The sequence below is a fragment of the Rattus norvegicus genome, chromosome 2 (assembly GCF_021556685.1).
Source record: "Rattus norvegicus strain SHRSP/BbbUtx chromosome 2, alternate assembly SHRSP_T2T, whole genome shotgun sequence".
Taxonomy (NCBI): Eukaryota; Metazoa; Chordata; class Mammalia; order Rodentia; family Muridae; genus Rattus; species Rattus norvegicus.
In genome coordinates, this window is record NC_141535.1 from 228813170 (window position 1) to 228833059 (window position 19890).

The 19890-nt window shown below is 44.4% G+C and overlaps 2 long non-coding RNA genes across 9 annotated transcripts; one reads left to right on the forward strand and one right to left on the reverse strand.

Moving 5' to 3' along the window:
- The first annotated feature begins 546 nt into the window (after positions 1-546).
- Positions 547-19033, forward strand: LOC102555623 (uncharacterized). Of its 7 annotated transcripts, none has more exons than XR_015677026.1 (4): positions 547-625; positions 1241-1790; positions 16487-16755; positions 17026-19033. It is a non-coding gene; the product is annotated as an uncharacterized LOC102555623 (long non-coding RNA). The 7 variants fall into 7 exon arrangements; XR_015677023.1 differs by lacking the exons at positions 547-625; positions 1241-1790 and adding exons at positions 12472-13373; positions 14902-15619; XR_015677024.1 differs by lacking the exons at positions 547-625; positions 1241-1790 and adding exons at positions 12472-13373; positions 15970-16069.
- On the reverse strand, positions 5708-12212 carry LOC147996577 (uncharacterized). 2 transcript variants are annotated; one of them, XR_015677028.1, is made up of 3 exons: positions 12056-12212; positions 8397-8683; positions 5708-8029 (listed from the first exon to the last, which is right to left on the reverse strand). It is a non-coding gene; the product is annotated as an uncharacterized LOC147996577 (long non-coding RNA). The 2 variants fall into 2 exon arrangements; XR_015677029.1 differs by lacking the exon at positions 8397-8683 and having other exon boundaries at positions 12056-12209.
- Positions 19034-19890: the final 857 nt, after the last annotated feature.

The following is a 19890-nucleotide window of genomic DNA, read 5'->3' on the forward strand; positions in this document are numbered from 1 at the left end:
TGTCCTCAGGTACATAAGGGAGTTTCTAGGCCAGCCTGTGCTCCATGAGATCCTCTCTCAAAGATACAAAATGGAAACAGAAACAAAACAAAGTCCGGGTGGCTTGCAACTCTTCTGTGTCGAATTTCCCGAGCTCGCCTTTGATACAAAGGGTGCCACAAACAAGTCAGCTGCTCGCTGTGTGCCAAGCACTGAGCTGGGCAGCCCTGACCACCACTTGCCAGACCAGCCTAGAAACTAAAAAAAGCAGGGAAGTGTTAGTGATTACTATGCCTTAGTGTGTGCATGCACACACATGTAGGTGTACGGTGTTAAAAGTCCAAGCGAAGTTTTGAGTGTGCCTGTGTGTTTCCACTCCGACTATGTGACTGTCACCACCATTTGCTCTAGGGCAGAAAGACCAATAGACAGAGACGGCTGCCAGCTTAGACTTTAGTGTGCCTGCTTGGCTCTGTCCAGCGTGACCTGGTGTGACCACCCTTTCTAGGTAAAGAGGATTCTGCCTGCATTGGACAATAAATCCTCAGGCTGCGTGTGGATGACTCTAAGTCAACAGGATGGTAGAGGTTTTAGGACTTAATATCACCAGGCAAGGGCCAGTGCTGATCCGTCAGAGTGAATCCAGGTGAGTTTGGTCTGGGATCCTATTTCAATAGCCGCGATGTCTCTGAACGACTAACAAATGTTCATTTCCCTTGATACTTCAGGTTCCATTAAAACACAGTGACTAATCTCTCGGAGTGGGGTCCAGGCTGAGGTGGAGCAGATGTCAGCTGGGAATAAATGGGGGATGAAGGTCATTCCAATTAAGGTTTCAACTATCTTAATGAGGACTTAAAAATTAATTTGCGGGGTTGGGGATTTAGCTCAGTGGTAGAGCGCTTGCCTAGCAAGCGCAAGGCCCTGGGTTCGGTCCCCAGCTCCGAAAAAAAAAAAAGAAAAAAAAATTAATTTGCAATGGGGGGGGGGAGGGAGCAAAAGTCTCATTGCTACACACTTTTCCTCTCCTGTGGTAGCAATTGCATCGAGAGCCTCACACTGAAGGCTCTTTTTCTTTTAAGACAGAACCTTGCTAAGATGTTCTAGCTGACCTTGAACTCACTTCGTAGCCTCCCTCGGCAGTCCCTGACTTTGCAGTCTTCCCACACCAGCCTCTGTTCTAGTTTGCTTTCTGTTGTGATAAACACGGAACAAAAGCCACTTGTGAGAGGGGAGGGTTTGTTTCGTCTCCTACTTCCAGGTCGCAATCGGTCACTGAAAGAAGTCAGCAGTAACTCAGCAGTAGCTGAGTTAAGAAACCACAGAGGAATGCAGTAGCTGAGTTAAGAAACCACAGAGGAATGCTGCCAATCAATCAACTGATCTCTCTGGCTCACGTTCTGGTCTCTTTCTTCCGCAACCCTGGAGGGACCACCTGCACAGGGATGCTACCGCCTACAGAGAGCTGAGCCTTCCCTTATCAGTCAAGACATTCTCTCACAGACATGGCCAAAGGTCAGTCTGTCCTAGCCAGTTTTTCAATTGAGGGTCCCCGGGTGACTCCAGGTTATATCAAACATACAGATAAACTAACCAGTACAGCCTCCAGAATGGTTGGGACAACAGGCCTGTGTCACTAGACCCAGCTGGCATTTGGTATAGCGGTAGGGTTGAACATTCTAACTGCTTCAGTCTGGGGGGATTCGGTCAGAAGTGGAAATAACCCAATGTTAATTGTTCTGCGCCGGCAACGTTGGCAAATTGTTTGGCAGCGACGGCAAATGCAAGGTCCTTGAGGACATCTGGAAAAGGTAAATTCCTGAAGGATCTATTTATAATATTGTGCCATTTCCCATTCTCTCTCTACTTAAAAAAAGCAATCAAAATTATCTGTGTTTAAAATTTTTTTCTACTGCACTTTTCCGGTAACACCTCACGAAGAATATTTTATTCTGACATTAAAATGTCTACGTCTTTAAAGATATCTAAAGTTATCTTGGTTAACTGTAAAGCCCCAGGATGCCACAGCACCAACCAATCAACAAACAAACAAAAACAAAACAAACTAAAACAATCACAGGACAAAAAGGAATGATTCCTACAGTGTGTTTGAGGACATAGAGGGGGTGGGACGGGGTGGCTGAGGCCTAGACACAGCAAGAGAGGGTGTTGTTAAGGGAAGGTATCTTTTCTGAACATACTGGAGAATTCTCATGAAGGTGTTATTTTTCAGTGTCTGTTAGACATTTCATACAGACAGACCTTACAGACTTTTGTAGTGTCTTTCCTCCAAACATGCAGGGTTAGAGGTCAAATCTGGGAAACAGAAGTATCTATTGCTGATTCTCTTTCTTGTTGATATTTTTATTCTTATATTGTGTGTGTGTATGTGTGTGTGTGTGAGAGAGAGAGACAGAGGGGGAGAGAGAGAGAGATACAGAGAGAGAGATACAGAGAGAAAGAGATACAGAGAGAGAGAAAGAGGGAGAGAGAGACAGAGACAGAGACAGAGACAGAGGGAGGAGAAGGAAGAGGGAGGGGCAGAAAGACAGAGACACAAAGACAGAGATCACTCAGACATGCACGTGTAGAGGTCAGAGGTCCCGGAAGTCAGTGTTGGGTGTCTTTCTCTGTTGGCCTCTATCTTGGCTCGGAGACAAGATCTTTCACTAAACTTGTAGCTCATAAGCTTTGCTAAACTGACTGGCCAGGAAGCTCTCTGGGATCTGCCTCTTTGTGTCACTCCCAGGGTGTAGGTTGATGTCATTAGGCTGGTGAAGGCAGACAAGATAAAACAAGGCCTCTCATTGGATGAGAAGGAAGGGAGGCGGAAACAGAGTGTTTTAGAAGGAGAGGGAGAAGCAGGAGAAAAGGAGCTGGGAGAACATGGCGGCAGATAAGATTCTTCTCTGTGCATAGATACAGGTCGTAATGAATATTTCTAAGGGATGGGTGTGTACAGGATTTTGTGCTGTGGAGATGGGCAAATTATATCTTATCAATTGGATCAGAGGTTATTGTGTGGTGTGTTCTTTCATGTGGCGACTTAATTGAGTTCAAGAGAAGGTATGGCAGCGGGATGCACCAAGCCCGCTACAGAATTGGGATGTGTGAGCCTGGTGTGGTTACCACCCACATAGGGAACTGTGAGTGTAAGCAAAGCGGTGTGGCAAGGTGCTGCACGGAAACAGCTCGTGGACTGCCGGGTCAGAGAGTACCATGGGGGCAGCATGGAGATGCTGAGATAAACTAGTGCTAGTTCCTATGGCCTGCCAGAGCCGGAACTAGTGAGAGAGCGACCGCCCAGGTATGTGAGGAAACCGGTCGCTTCTGTCTTTTTTTTTTTTTTTTTTTACCGCAACACCAGGGATGGGATTACAGATGGATGTCACGAACCTGAACCCAGATCTTCCTGCTGGCATAGCAAGCATTTCTGCCACCTCCCCCTTCCCTAACCCATTTTTTCCTTATGTTCTTTAGATAAATAAATCCTAGAATTCTCAATTGGAAGCAATTTGGCAGCGTCTGAAGATATTTTTGGTTGGCTCAGTGTATTAGTAACTTTTCTGTTGCTTTGATAAAATACCGTGACTAAGGCACCTTATAGAAAAAAGAGACTCTTTGGGCCTCTGCTTCCAGAGGATGAGTCCGCTATAGAGGCTTGGTAGCAGTGGGCTGAGAAATCATATCTTCAACCAAAACCACGAAATAAAGAAAGTGAACTGGACAGGGGATGACTGTTAACTCTCAAAGTTGCCTTCCAGTGACAGACTTCTTCCCCCAAAACCCCACCTTCCAAACCTCCCCAAATAGTGCCACCAACTGGATGTTCAAATACCTGAACTTGTGGGGACTTTTTTCACTCAAACCACTTGGTTAACAAGGTCGAGTGGGCTATTGCCATAGAGTGAGTTGAAGCCCAGGGTGCTTCTTAGAACGACACAGTGCGGGGGGGAGGGGGATAGCCCGCCACAGGTAAGCATGACAAAGTCCAAAACACTAGTGCCTATGAGGCTGGGAAGAAGTTTTTCTTAATGAATGATTCATAGACTTAAGTCATGGCCGAGCACAAAAGAAAATTTCACAAACAAAGCTACAGTAGACATATTATATAGATTGTTTTCGTAACTCTCTGTTTTAGCTTAGGAAGCATTTTATTTTATTTTTCTCGTTTTTTTTTCCTTCTTCACATTTCTCTTTCTGAGAAAGAAGACCTGGGGAGTTGATGTGGAGAGAGTTAGTCTCTGAATTAGACACGTTAGGAGGTAGCTTGTATAAGGGAGAAAAGATTTATTCTAGCTCACTGCAAGAGAGATATAGTAGTTCATCATATCTGGAAAGACATAGTAACCCTCTCACATCTCAGTGTGTAAACCGGGAACCAGCTTATAAGCCACAAGACCCGCTCACCAGTGGCCCTTTTCCTCCAGCTATGCCCTACCTTTAAAGAATTCTGAAAGCTTCCAAAACAGAGCCACCAACTGGGACCAAGCCTGTGAGGAACATTTCACATTCAAAACATAATGGCCTCCTCCCTCGTAGTATGGTTCCAAAGCCGTGCCTTTTTTATCTATTTATTTCTTAAGCACATAGTTGCTCATGAAATCATGTCAAGTGGTAAAGGTTTGATGGTGGCCTACCATGTGCTTAGCATGTTCTGTATATCTAGCATGACTTGGACATAGGGCACATAGGCTGTGGCCCTGGGCCTGCATTATCCTGTTTACTCCTTCTTAGAGTCCCAAGTGGAGGGATTACTATAACCTACCCCACATAAGAGTAAACAGATGGCTGGAAGGTTAGTCGTGCCCAGGTCACATGGTGAATATGAAGGGACTCAGGATTCTAATACAGTAAATGGTTTGATTCCAATACCAATGACCTTGCTGGGCAAGTCTCTACGTCCCGTCCTGTGGCTTGGAGCTGGGTCACATGTCCTTTTTTGTTGCTAGAGGGACTGTGCTCCAGCTGGCTCTTCGAATTTGAGAAATTCCACTAAACTCATTCTCGGTTTCCTCTTAGGATGGAAATACATTCCTGGATGAGAGCGGAAACTTAATCAAGGGAACACTCACTGCCTTTGCCAGAAAACAGTGTCCTCCTCTACTTGTTTAGCAACTTCCCTGAGATATTACAAACAGCAGAGATCAGTTTGTGATGATGACCACATTGGGGGACATTTCTGTCACCATGGCTACTCTTCATCATCAACTTTGCCGGACTAAGAGATGCGTAAGAGATTAGTGGGTCTGAAATGGTGTTTCCAGAGACGATTTTATGGTGAAGGTTCTTACCTAAATTGGTTAGGTCTACTACTTTGATGGAGTGGTGTCTTGGTGGCTTTATTGGGAAGTGGTTAGAGGTAGGATGTGGGAAGTCAGGGGAGGAAGTAGGTCACTGGGGCCATGATTTCGTGGTCTATATATTACACTTGCCTCTTCTTGCAGCCTCCTTTTCTTATTGTACATCAGGAAAAGGCTCTTCTGAAACTGTTTCTTGCCTCATAATACTTTACCAAGCCTATGGGACCAAGAAACTGTGGACTAAGAAATCTCTACAGTGGTGTATCATATAGAATAGTTCACAGGGGACCAAGAAACTGTGGACTAAGAAATCTCTACAGTGGTGTATCATATAGAATAGTTCGCAGCATCAGTAATTGCTGAGTCGGCACATTTGTTCACGTTTTCCAACTGTGAATGACGCTGCAGACACTCTGCTGTGCATGGAAGTTTTGAGGAAATATATTTATAAAAGATTTATGTGCTTATGATGACAAGTTGCAAAAATAGAGTCCAAACTACATCTATTTGTACAATCACAGAAAAATAGGAAAATTTCTGTAGGTCATGGTTGCACAAACGTATAGCTGATAGGCCATTAATTTTGAGTTTTTCAAATAGTTACAAGACAGAAAAAAAAAGTTTGCCTGTAACAGACTTACTGAGTTGAGCAAGAGCGGGCTGTATGTTCAAAGGAAATGAAATCAGTACCTTAAAGTTATATTATATATACATAAAGAGGTAAAGTAGAAATAATACCACCATTTTGCTATTTACAACTTATGGTGGTGTTAAGTACAATGAACTATTATTCAACCTTAACATGAAGGAAATCCTGTGACACCATAGATGAATATGTAAGACTTGTGTGCTAAGTGAAACAAGCGAGGCTTATAAATGCAAATACTCCATGATCTGCCCCATCTGTGTGTGGAATCTTACAAAGTTGAATTCACAGAAAACAGACAAAGTAAGTCATTCAGTGACTGGGGAGCTGACCCATGGATGCTGGCTTGGGCATGAAGGGTTGGTCCAGAACCATGAAATGTCGGGACTTGGGATACAGTTCAGGTTGCAGAGTGCTTGCCTGCCATGCACAAAGCCCTGGGTACTGCATAAACCAAGTTTACTGGCACACATCCATGATCACAGAGCTTGGAAGGAGGAGGCAGGAGGATCAAGAGCTTAAGGTCACTTTTGTCTATGACCAAGTTCTGGCCCAGTCTAGGTGTCATGAGACTGATAGAAAAAAAAAAGAAGTAGAGAGTTTGAATTATCCAGGATGAATACACCTAAGGTCAGCATGGTGCTCATACTATGTATGGCTGGATGGGCTCTATACTGCAAGACTTTAGGACAGGGCCATGAGAAGAGATTAGACTTTGTGCATCATCACTGAGCTGTGCAACTACAAGTACGACCATTTTCCTTGAAACTAGGCAGTTTAACCTCCTAGAGATGCTCTCCACAATTAATAACACCTTACTGTATGCTTAACATTTATGGACAGAGTAGATCCTGAATTCCGACTACAAAACAAGGTGTGCATATGGGGTCATGGATATGCTAACTAGCTTGATTGTGCTAATGGTGGCAAAACGTGTATAAAAATACCACATTGTACATCTTAAATATGTACCAATTTGTCAGTCATACTTCTGTAAATTGAAGGGAATTTGGAACAGGATGCATAAAGCAAGCTGCTGAATTAGAAATCCTCTTACTGAAATATGAAGGCTTGCATATTTAACAGATACGTATTGACCCTTAACTACTAACACACAGGGGATGTAGGATAACCCTGACAGGAATACAGTCCCAAGATCATAAAGGATGATCTTTTTTTTTAACTGAGTCAGAAGAATACGTTTTCTTTGTCATTCTATGTTTATGTGTGTCTGGGTCGGGGCATGTAAATGTGTGTAGAGATGCTCTGGGGTCCAGAAGGTGGCATCAGATCCATGTAGCCGCTTGTGAGCCACCCAGCCCGGGGGCCAGGAATCAGACTTGTCCTCTGCAAGAGCAATTCTGTGTTCATATCTGCTGAGCCATCTCTTCAGCCCAAAGAGTACCTCTGAATGAGCTGTAGACATCTGCACTGAGGCAGAGGTGAGCACGGCAGGGAAAGATGACATACTGGGATCAGGAAAGCCGTACGATATAGCGGACATCTTTTCGGAGGTTTAAGGATTTAGTCTGCCTTTGCAGGCGGAATTCTCTCTGGGACAAGATGCCACCTAGCACACGCACGCTTAATATGTAATTGAAGACATTAAACGCCTCATTTGTTTGTTAAAGGTTGAACAACTCACAGATCCTTCTCACCCAATACATGTGTGAACTTTCATGAGAGTGTTTTCCACACCTAGAATCTCTGTTCAGGTCTCAGAATCTACAGATGAATGTAGCGCGCCCTCCATGCAGCCGATGGAGCTCTCTTACTCGACGGGAGTCCCTTTCCTCACATCCCGGCGAGGCTGATTTTGTTCTTATCCGTTACACTACCTTTGCGAGCAGTAGTTCAGTGTGCTTGGTGGCCTGTCTCGACCCAGCAAAACAAGATCAGTCATTCGGTGGCTGGTGACAGTTGAAAGCAGAGTCAGTCCGTCTCTGTCATGTGGGCCTTGCCGAGCAGAACTCCCTGGCACTGAAAACACACTGACTAGCTGGATCTCCAGACATCTTCCAGGGCACGCCACTCGCTCCGCACCCCCGTCTTCTTTCATCTCCAACGGTTTTTTTTTTCCATGACCGTACTGCAGTCTTTGCTGAAATTTAAGTAAGACTTAAAATCAGGGACACCTGTTGTAGTTGGAAAGGACCCTGTTGTCTGTGTGACGGTGGCCATTGAGCCCGGGACAGCTGCACGAATCCAAGGCCAGTCAGGGTTCACTTCAGTAGTATTCTCTCTTGGAAGAACCCCAGCTCCTCAGTGTGGCTGTGTGTTGGTTGATTTTTGCAGAAAGACAGTTTTGCTAAGTAAACACAAATACACACACACACACACACACACACACAGACACACATACACACACAGAAGAGTAGCAGTGACTAAAAATAATCAATTGAAAGATCCTAAAAATAATCTGCATATATTGAAAGAGCTATATTTGCTCACCCTCCCCCTGCACTGACCTTCGAACAATGCTGGATGCTCCCGGTTCATGCTACGCACACTGTGAGGATCTGTGGTGGTGTGCAGTCCATTTACATCAAACTAAAACACCAGGGGACGATACCAGGACCAGAACTCAGCTCCCCTCATCCCCAAACTCATTTCTCCCCTGCTTTGTTTCCCATCTTTTATTTCTAGGTGACTTGTGGCTGCCTCTTCTGGAATTCTTTTGTCTTCTGATGATCTCAGGCTGCAGGCCAGAGTTATTGGGCGGGGTAGGGGAGATCAAAACATTTGCACAAAAGTCCTACAAGATGAGGGAGATTTTTAAAAAAGAGATTTGGATTCCTTGTCATAATCAAGTTTTATAGTATCTGATAGAAACAGACTGATATTTAATGCCTTTTTTTTCCACAATTACCCACATTACATCATGTCTTCCAAATGTACAAGGCTTGTGAACAAAGGGTCTACTTTAAATGCCATGCCATCTTTACTGGACAGTATGAAGCTATGTATTCTCAGGGTTTCTAAGCAAAATGGAAGTTGCATGCCTCATGATTTGTGGGTGTGCATGGGTACCCATAGTTTGATATCTCATGCTGGCCCAGTGGTTAGATTCAGTTCAGTATCCTCTTCACCCTATGTAGTTCACTGAATTTGACACTAGCAATCAGTCTACATGCATCTGGTATGTAATGTCATGGGCGTGACTTTGACCTTCCTTAATACTGTCACGTCTAGACATTTTGTGGGTCCAGTAAGTGTATTTATTGCTAAATTGAGAGTCCATGGATTTACTTTCAGATTGCATCTGAAGGGAGGTAGCATCCCAGTTGGGCTTGGTCAAGAGGGTGTGAAATTAGAGGTCGCTCTAGGCAGAGGCAGCATCAAGCCCGAAGACATTCCCTAGAGGAAGCATGGAGGCTTGGAGACAAAAGAGCCCAGGATCCAGTCACAAACAAACTGTCTTCTCTCAAGGGTGAGGAGTTTGAACTTTGTCCTGAGGCAGTGGAGGGTTACGAGAGGATAGAAATAGGGGAGTGAAAGCATCAGGTTTGATTTAAACGGGTCAGCTTGTCAACACTAAAAATTGGACAGGGCCTGGGAGGGGACTGAAAGCAAGGAGGCAAGCAAGATAGAAGACCGCTACCATAATTCAGGGACCGATGAAAGAGTCTGAACAAAGGCAGCGACAATCTGGATAGAGGATAGGAGGTGTGTTCCAAGGCATTAAGCAGGCCTAAACTTAGGTAGAGTGTCACAATGGCCCCTGATTACACAGCTTGGCTACAGTGGCCAGAGGATGGCGGAGAATGCAGAGTTTATACGTGATCCAGCTTCCTATTTAGTTGCAAGGAATATTCCAGAGAGTCTAATTTTCCTCACTGCTATCATGGCTAGGTAAACTATGTACTGCAAGGCTCTAGGACAGTGCTATGGGAATAGATTAGACTGTGTTTGGAGCACGCTTGAGCTATGCACGCACGAGAATGACCATTTTCCTTGTGTCTCGGTAAACGCCAAGACCTCCTGGTCCACACAGCTTCTTGAGATGGGAAAGGTGGGCTAGACCTCAGGATCTAATGTAAGACTGAAATAGTTCTTGTCTTAGACAAGTGTTGAAAGGTTCAGGGGAGGAATCCAAACGAAAGCCTTCCAGCAGCTGGAGACCCCATAAGGAGGTCATGAGAAGCCTGAGTTGACAGAGAGAGAGACTCCATCCCTTCATCAGCTGTGGCATAGCGTGGGAAGGCCAAAAAAGCAGCCACAAAGGAATATCCTGCCAAAGTATAGGACGCAGGGCATAGGCACAGACTACAGAGGAATGTAGAGGAGTCTCTAACACGCTGAGGCTCTGGATGGAATCCACACCCACAAATCGTCAGGCACATTACTTCCATTTTGCTTAGAAAGCCTGAGAACACACAGCCATTGCTTTATACTGTCCAGTAAAGATGGCATGTCATTTAAACTAGTCCCTTTGTCCACAAGTCTCATACACTTGAAAGGCATGAAGTACTGTGGGTAACTTTGTAAAAAGAAACCATTAAATATGAGTCTTTTTATAGCAAATACTATAAAACTTGATCATGGCAAGGAATTAAAATCTCCCCCCTACCCCATGCAGTAAAATATTTGTTTACACAAAGGTCCTGTACATTCTCAAATTAAAAGTAGCTAATCCTGTCTCACTTCATTCCTGTGGACTAGTTCTTTTGAAGGCTAGTCAGAAGACTGTGGGGTTTCCCCAGGCAATGGGGAAACCATATAGTCACCACCTAAGTTTGAATAAAAGTCAAGTAGACTTCTTATCTATGTATGTGATTGCCCAAGTGCACCTCCTTGAAAGTGTGCTGTGTCCAGATACATCACTTCTCTCTTTGTGATTTTGAACTTATTTCTAACCATTTGCCCTTCAAATTGGACAGCAGGTGTATTTCTAAGAAGTTGTGAAACTGGGGCTGGAGGGATGGCTCAGTGGTTAAGAGCACTGACTGCTCTTCCAGAGGTCCTGAGTTCAATTCCCAGCAACCACATGTGGCTCGCAACCATCTATATTGAGATTTGATGCCCTCTTCTGGTGTGTCTGAAGACAGCTACAGGGTACTAATATATGATAAATAAATAAGCCTTTAAAAAAAAGTTGTGAAACCGAATTTTACTTTTTAAATGTTTCTATCACTATGTTTCTATCATTCTTAAGATGTACAACAATAGTATTTAGAAAATAAATATATCCATTACTACATGCCTGACAGCATCCAGCACCACGTAGCATTCTAAGTAGAAGTCTCAGAAGAGAACTGCAATGGAAAGTGTATGAGCTGTGTGGTTTGCAGCATCAGCACCAAACCCATCCATCGTCCTGGAACATGAGGAACAGTCCCTGGACTGACAAATGAGTAGGCTGGCAAAGCAGAGTGATCTCATGTGACCACGACGAGCCTGTGAAGTAGGTCTTAACTATCTTTGTTTTGTAGCAAGGAAACAGGCACACAGAGTTCAACAGTCAAGGTCACAAGCTAAGCAGCCAAGGTCACAGAGCTAATCAATACTGGGGGCATTGAATGAGATCTTCTGGTTCTTCCCCCAGCCTGATGCCCATTCACGGAAGCTTCATTTTCCGCAACCTTAACTTAACAGGACCCACTATATTCCTCCTGTAAAGGAGAAACCGTAATTTATATGTCATAAGTTAAAACAAATGGCTGGAGAGATTTTCCCTACAATTGGATTGCTCGTTTATAAATGCACAAAATCTTATAATTCAACCGATTTTGAAGAAGGAGAGAGGAGACACCAATTGCTGGTAGTGGCCAGAGCAGAAAATGAAAAATGTCAAGGCCTGACTGAATGTCTATTCATCTTCCCCTCTTTGTCCTGTGGGTGGTCAGCTGCTTCCTATTTAACTAACATTTACCTCACGACAACACACTTGCTTTTACACTGAGAGCTATCACTATAAATCTGCTCGATTGATCTGTTAAACTAACAAAATAGAAATGGACTGCAAGTAGGAAAATGAGCCCAAGCCCAACAGACTTTGAAAATAGTAGAGGAGGGGGATAAGACTCTGTGGCTGTGGAGCCCCACCCATCCTCCTGGGTAACAGCAGAGCCCACATCGGGGAACGGTTATTTCAGACCATGGCCCACAAGGTGCAGGTGATAGATACCTACTGCTGGCTGTTCCCTCCGGGCCCCACATTCCTCCACCAACCTCGTGATTCGCACAGGTTCCCGTTCTAAACCCAGGCTGGGCTCTGCACACATAATGTGCTCTCTCTCCTGATCTTTGCTTTTCAGGGGAAGGCAAACAGAAACTGAAAGATCAGGTCCTGGCTAAGAAAAAGAAGATTTTCTTTCACTCTGGGCCAAAGGGGAGCACTGCTGAAACATAAAAATAAAAATGAAAAATGAAAAATAAAGACAGCACCTTCACCGTCAGGGCCCTTTCAAACAGTAAAATCTGTCTCTTTATCCCAGCTCCTGCAGACACCATCCAGGAGAATCTGGGCAGAGCAGCACACCGACTCTGTTTGTTTGACTAGGTCTCTGACGGGTGAAGGTGTCACATGACAGCCGTATGGACATCAGTCTCAGCAGCCTGGAAGACATTTCCCCGACACTTTCAGAGGCCTGACTGAATCACCAGTTCAATGTTTTGTTTTGTTTTGTTTTGTTTTAATCCAACCTGCTCTGAGTCAGGGGTCTTTTTCTTCAAATTAACTTACTGACAGCACTGAAACCCTGACGGAAGGTTGAATTTTTTTAAGGTAAAAAGTGAATCGGAGGACAGTTTGATAAGAAGGCCCAGAAGCTATAAATATGTGCGTGAGATCTGGGAGGACGTGGTCATGCCCTTCCCAGCAAGCACACAGCGGATTCACGGTGCTGTTTACTGAAGTGCTCTAAATTTAGAAGAAGCAAGTCGAATGGAGCCCTGCTCTGTGAGTCAGCCAAGAGCTATCTGATCCTCCCTTGCAGGGCCCGGTAGAGAAGAGAACTCTGAGGCCCCCATGGGGGAATCACCTCCAGGGGTTATTCCTGTGACCAAACATAGCCTTGCTGGTCAGAAAGTTTGCACGGCAGGGGGCTGCTCCTCTGTATTAGGTCCTTCTAGCAGAGCAGACTCACCCACAGGCTGGAAGAGACAAAGGGTGATGCTCTTGGGCAGTTCTGGCTGGCTTCCCGGTGCTTCAAACTTATGGTACAACTGGTTGAATCTTCTCTAGAGGTGAAGACCATGAATGAATCTTCCAGGCTGGATGCACAAGGCATGGGTGACAGCCTGGAATCCTGAATCTTGATCTGGTTTTTAAAACGCTGCAAAGGCCGATGTGCTTAGATTTTTATGTATATGAAGTCTTTACAATTGCAGAATTGGTATTTCTTCACCTGTGCTTCAAAAATAACTTTTTTTAATTTAAAAACTGCGTGACTCAGCACCTGATATTGCCACATGGTTAAACTAAATCCGTTTAAGACAAAAAGGTACCCATTGTTTCCCTCTCTTCATTTCTTTTCTTTCATTTTTCTTTCTTTCTTTCTTTCTTTCTTTCTTTCTTTCTTTCTTTCTTTCTTTTTTCAGGGGATGGGTGTTCAAGACCGGGCTTCTCTGTATAGCCTGGCTGTCCTGCAACTGTAGTAGGCTACTCTCGGACTTAGAGATCTGCCTGCCTCTGCCTCTGAGTGCTGGGATTAGAAGCACGCACCACAGCCTGGCGAACATAAACTGTTTTCAAAGGAAATCTCTTGAATTTGATCTAAAGTAATTGTCAGTGTTTTGCTATTTTTCCAGGACCAGGCATTAATCTCAGTTTAATTACAAAAACCAAATTTCAATAAAATCTATTTACTGGGCTTGAGGGTCTCACAATGCGTTGCTATGTGAAGATCTGAATGCCCGTGTTCAGACAAGACAGTGGGCATGATGTAAAGAAAGAAACAAGACGTGGCAAACATTTGGCAAAAGTTGGTTATGGTTTCTTGTGGACGTTGAGATTTAAACTGGCTTTGAAGAAGCTACTATAAGTAAGATTTAAGAGACATACCAGGGCCAAGTGAGGGCGAAGTAATTGCTAACAATGAGTCAAGGTGGCTGGGGCAGAAATGGGAGCACTGGGCTTTTTCCTCCTGGTCAACCCAACCCATTGGCCCGATCCCACTCCTAGCTTACCTAGCATACATAGTTCATGAGGCTCCCAACTGGTCTCCCTGCGTCTTCAGCTCTGAGCCTTCCATAGAAGTCTCTTCCACACAGCATTATCAGTCAGGGCTTTGATGTACAAATCACTTATTCCTTAGTGCGTTTATAAAGCTGTGATCAGCATCCAAGGAGATGTGGCAGGACAGTGAATTAAGGGGAGGGCAACCTCTACCCCTGATCAGCCAATTCTCCAGGAGGAGGGGGAGGGAACCACATCGAAGAGAATGATAGGTAAGTGCAAAGTAAACGCATAGCACACTGGAAAGTAACAGTTGTTGCTTGAAACTACTGAACAGTTAGAGAAGACAGAAAATAGTGGAGCTGGGAGAAGAGCAGATTTGAACACAGACTGGTCAGGGTGGACCTCATGGAGAAAGTGACATTCAAGTATTAGCCTGGAGGAGGAGAAAGGGCTCGCTGGCGAGTGTGACTGTGACAAAGCAGAAGTGCTGTGTGAAGAAGAGGTGGCCGTTGTGGCTGCTCATACTGAGGACATTTCAGAATAGATGTGGGGGAATCTTGAATGCAGAACATAAAATACAGAGCAGAAAATGAGGAAACAGGATGAACCGCGTACTTAGCATTCTGAAGGGAAACAACCTGGAATGCCCCCTGTGCTGGGGATAGACCGGAGGAGAAATAGAAGCTGGGAGTGCTTTCAGATCTTCGGTTGTCTAAGGGGGAGAGAAGGGAGATTGACAGCGGAGACAGGCAGAGGCAGAGAGCAGTGTGCGGTGTAGTTATGGCAAGGGGCATGCCGACAGGATTGGAGAGGGACAATGCTTTGTTTTGTTTAATTTTGCTTTGAGACAGTGTCTCAAGATGAAGCCCCGGCAGACTTGGAGACGCTCTGTGACCTCATCTCCATGCACTGCCTCTTTCCTGAGCACTGGGGCTGAAGGCACATTTATCACCCTGGAGTCGACAATTGGCCCTATCCCTCCAAGATTCTGCAACCCTTTCCGTCTCGAGCTGAGGCCATGGCCAGCTTCCTCCTAAGGATTCTGTGACTTCCTTGGGAGCCCTAACCCTCTAGGAATACGTCTTCGTCTGAATTCCTTCGAAGTCATTTGGTGATTTCTATTAAAATAAAAAAGAAAGTACCCCATGTACATAATAGTTAATGGTAAACTGGTTGCCAAGGACAGCATGAATATGGCTTAGGCCACTGCATTCCATATTGTGCTCAAAGCCAGGGACAAACAGGCAAAAGGGCCAGATATGTGAAGAAGCATGCATAGTATACTTTACAAGTGGCCTTCGTGTTTGTTATAGCTTCAGTACCAAGATGGGGTGGCATCCAAAGAAGTATGGTGGTGGATCCGTATACAGAAATTTCCTTGAAACATAAGAGGATAAGAATGAACAGCTTTTGAAAGATGACTACCAAATGACGCCAACCAGGAGCAAAAACCTTAAGCTTAATTGCCTTGTATTTTTAATCTAAATGGTGTAAAGAGGCTTCCTAGAAATAAATGCAATAACATCTTCAAATGGCCAGGCAGAAGGTCGAAACAACGTTGTTTTCAAGGTAGGTTGGGTTAACTAGATTTTCATCACTTTGAGAGAATCAGTCTGGGACAAAAGAAAGGCTTGGTTTCTCTGCACCTGTGGTGGCACCTAGTGATCTGGATTCACGCCTAGAAGTAAAAGAGAGACGAGAAGACTATACCACACAGTGTTCTTTAAGGGCTATGACCTCGGGGACCTAAAGAACTTGCACAAGGACAGTGGTCTTCAACCTTCTCAATCCCTTGATGCAGTTCCTCACGTTGTGGTGCCCTACCCCCAACCCCAACCATAAAATTATTTTTGTTGCTGCTTCCTAAGTGTAATTCTGCTACTGTTGTGAATGGTAATGGAAATATCTGTGTTTTCCAGTGAGCCCAAAGGAGTCCCAGCTCACAGGCTGAGAATTGTCCCTCTAAGCCCTGCTGTGTGTACCACATCCCTGAGGCAAACTCTTCATTTATCTACCAGGGTGGGTGGTGTCAGCATCTCTCAGTGTACACATATATGAGTTGGTAGCAACGATAATTATGCTTTACAGCAGATACTTTTCTTGGCTTTCCTCAGTCTTTATACACAACAGGATGTCCTACATATTCTCATGAAAGAAGCACATGCGATTGAATCCAGCGAAGCCTAATTTTGGTAGCAGGTATAATTTTAGTCACGGCTTACAATATTCCTCTTGATACCTCTACCTGCAGATGAGTGACGTGATCCTGAAGAGTAATTAAAGTACACAAACTATTCAGTTATCGAACCCTCTTAATAAAAAATATTCAACCACGTTTCTGATCAAGTAGCTATATATTTTTTCCAGATTAGCTAAATTTTGGTTCCCTTGAGGATGATCAGATTATGTTATTTTATGGTCCTTTTCTTTCTATAGATTTTGACGAGAGATCTACGTGTCACTAATACAGGCAGGCTTCTGGCTGCTGTGCCTGTGGTAGATGGATCGAGCTAAGTGATCGTGGGGTTACTCTCCTGGCACATCATTTCTACTCTCCGACAAAATCCACCCGTCTAAGTTCCTCTCCCTGAAGGCTACAAAACCAGAAAGGCTTGGCTGAATCTGTTTCGAAACACAAATCCAGGATTAGAGAAGAACTCTACTGTTTGGAATAGTGGTGGACTCGATTCTTTGGAATATCTTGGGTGAGTATGTTATGAAAACTGCATTCAATCTAAATTCTCCCCAGGTCCCTGTTATTATAAAACCAGCCATACACACGGTAGCTTGTCCATGACAGTGGGTGGTGCATTGCATGCTGGGCCCGGTTTTAAGCAGTTTACATGTATCTTCTCCTTTACTCCCCATCCAGACCTCATTCTATTCTTTACCCATTTGCAAGGGTTACCTGGGGTCTCACTAAGCAGCCTGTACACTGTCCAGGATGACTGGGGGACCATTCCTACTCTTTACAGTGAGTGAAATGAAGTCACCAGCAATATTTTCTCCACACTGGTCACCGTGGGAACCGAAAGCAGTGAAGCCCAGTGGACTGACAACTGAGACGATGCAGATGCCACAGTATGGGGGTCTAGGGGGCCATCCTAAGATGGGTAACACTTTGCTCAGAAGCTGGGACACCTACTGCTTCCTGCCCAGATACATCCCTAAGTAAGGTGCTCATTTCAACCCCTGTACACAATTTAAATTCTATACCATAATATAAGGAACGAGAAGCATGATTACTGCCTTTTAGAGGCCCCTCTAAATACCACAGCAGAACCAGCCAGATAGACAAATCAGTTCACAAAAGAAACGCAGTAAATGACAAATAGGAAATCAAAAGGGCCCAGGGTCTGACTGGGACAGAGAACACTACCACCAGCCTTTGTGGATGTGATTATGGGTTCTGATTCCCATTGTCTAATCAAGGCTGAAGTGGCCCCTTGGAAGCAGTGCCCAAGCGACACAGCTGATTTCAAATGGACTTGTTCCCAACATGGACTTGGTACAAGTCGTGAGATCTAAAGTCAGAGTTTGAAACATAAACCTGTCTCTCTAAAGCCAAGCTTCTCGTTGAACCTAAGGGTTTTCCATGGGTACCAAGTAAAGCACGGGGCTGGGGACAACCAAATGTTGGTTGCAAATATGGTTATTTTGCAAATATGTTATTTTCTGAGTGTCGATGTATATTCATATACACTGTTTGACATTCATTCTATGCAGGGTTGCATGGCCATTATCCTGAAATGGGTCTTACAGGTGATTCAAATGGTTTTCAAGGAGGATTTTGGCTCCCCTTACTTTTTGTGTTAAGATACATTTCAGTGTCCAGACCAGTGTCCAGCATGGGACATACTGAGAAAACAAGAACATAGATGTTGTCCAGCACCCAAGTACTGATCCAGACCTGCTTGTTAATACAGTGGTATCTCTTCTGGGATAAAGACAAGAGATAAGTGTGTGTAGCCCCGAGCGTGTGAGCTTAGCAACTCAGAACTAGGAGAACGTATTTCCAAGTTTGTATTCACATGGGAAAATTTATACGTATTAGCTTGGATGCGGATGGCTTTCCTGTCTGTGTTTCTCTATGTAGCCAGAAAAACCTTCTGGACTTGTTTCTATTCCAAGAGGCTGCATGAATGGTAAAACATACAGATGCCAACTTGAGTCATATAGAAGGGAACACGTGTTTTCGGGACATACTAAAATAGCACAGTAAAATCGGGCAGGTGTTTGATCAGGGAATACGAAACCGTCTTCTCCAAAGACTCTGGAGGTTTTTTTTACTTGAATGTTTTCAGCAAAATAAACGGTTACTAGGAAAACATGCTGTAAACGTAAGAAGGGTCTGCTGGCTTGAAATGTGGCTGGCTGATTTCTCCTTCCTTTGTAATCCCATTAAGCTCGGTAGCAAAACTCAGCCCTCCTGGCAGCTCTTCTCACCCGCAGCTGCCGGCAGAAAGTGCTCAGTGCCCAGAGTAAAGTCTTCATTGGTTAATGACCCTTGACCTTTCATAGGTGGTGTCTTCCGTGGCAACACTTAGCTTGGAGGCTCCTACATGATATACAGACTGACCAAGAGACAGCATGGAATTTCGTTGGAGTCCAAGGCTGGCGTGATAAAAGGGAATTACACACCCAAAGATGTCTATTCTGGATTGACTCAACTGTTGAGTTAATTTTTTTTTTATTTAGGATATAGTGATTTCTAATTTGTACTGATAACAATCTATTAGAGTTCTAACTGATCTTGGTTGTCCAGACAGAAGGCAAGCAAAATTTAAAAGATGATTTTTGCTACTTTTGGGTCTTGTTTCTAAGAACTTTGAATGTGGCTTTTAAAACATCATTAATACTGCGTACGGGCTGAAGCATTTAATGCCTCATTTATAGATCATTCTTTCTATTCAGCTAGCAAAAATCTCCCTGAATTTTGGCAGTTTGTCTCCATTAATTTCAAATAAACATTTTAACCACGGACTCAATAGCACTGAGTGTGTGCTCGGACCCCACTCTCCAGCCATTTGCAGGTTAGATTGTTCCTAAAATGGGCCAGACCCTTCTCTGGGCGGAAGAGGGAGAAATGTGAGTGAAAGTGGTGGTGGGGGGATACTAATGAAGAAAGAATGAAAAGTTTTACGTTTATGAAGCCTTTTATTGTCCGAAATGTTGGGGGGGGGGGAACAAGTCAAACATGATCCTCCTCCTTGCTCTCACTCTTTATTTCCCCACCAGGCCCAGTCTCCCCTCCCCCTCTCCCTTCCCCTCCCCCTCCCTCTTCCCCTTCCTCTCCCCCTCCCCATCTCTCACTCGCTCTGCTTTGGGATCAGGAGGTCGATCTCAGCTCTTCTCCAGTATCACACATGGCTGTAGCCACGCTACCTGCCACAATGATATTTATGGACTAAGGCTCTCTAACTCTAAGCAAGCCCCCAATTAAATGCTCTCTTTTTAAAGAGTTGCCTTGGCCATGACGTCTCTTTACAGTAATAGAACAGTGACTGAGACAGAGGGTAATTTGGTAACAATTTAATATAAATGTTGGTGAGATACGACATGGTCATCTTAAGTACCATTGTAGTTAATACACATTTCCCAAAGTAGACTGAATCAAAAAAACTGAAGAGCTTGGGGCTTAAAATTAAACATCAAGATGAGAGAAAGAGGGAGGGGGAAAGGGGAGAGAGAGAGAGAGAGAGAGAGAGAGAGAGAGAGAGAGAGAGAGAACCCTTCCTAAAAAATTACAGAACTATGCGACCTATGTGACTGCAGAAGCAGCTGACTTGGCTGGTTAATCCTATCTGCTTCCAACCAGCCTGGGACAATGGACAGTAGCC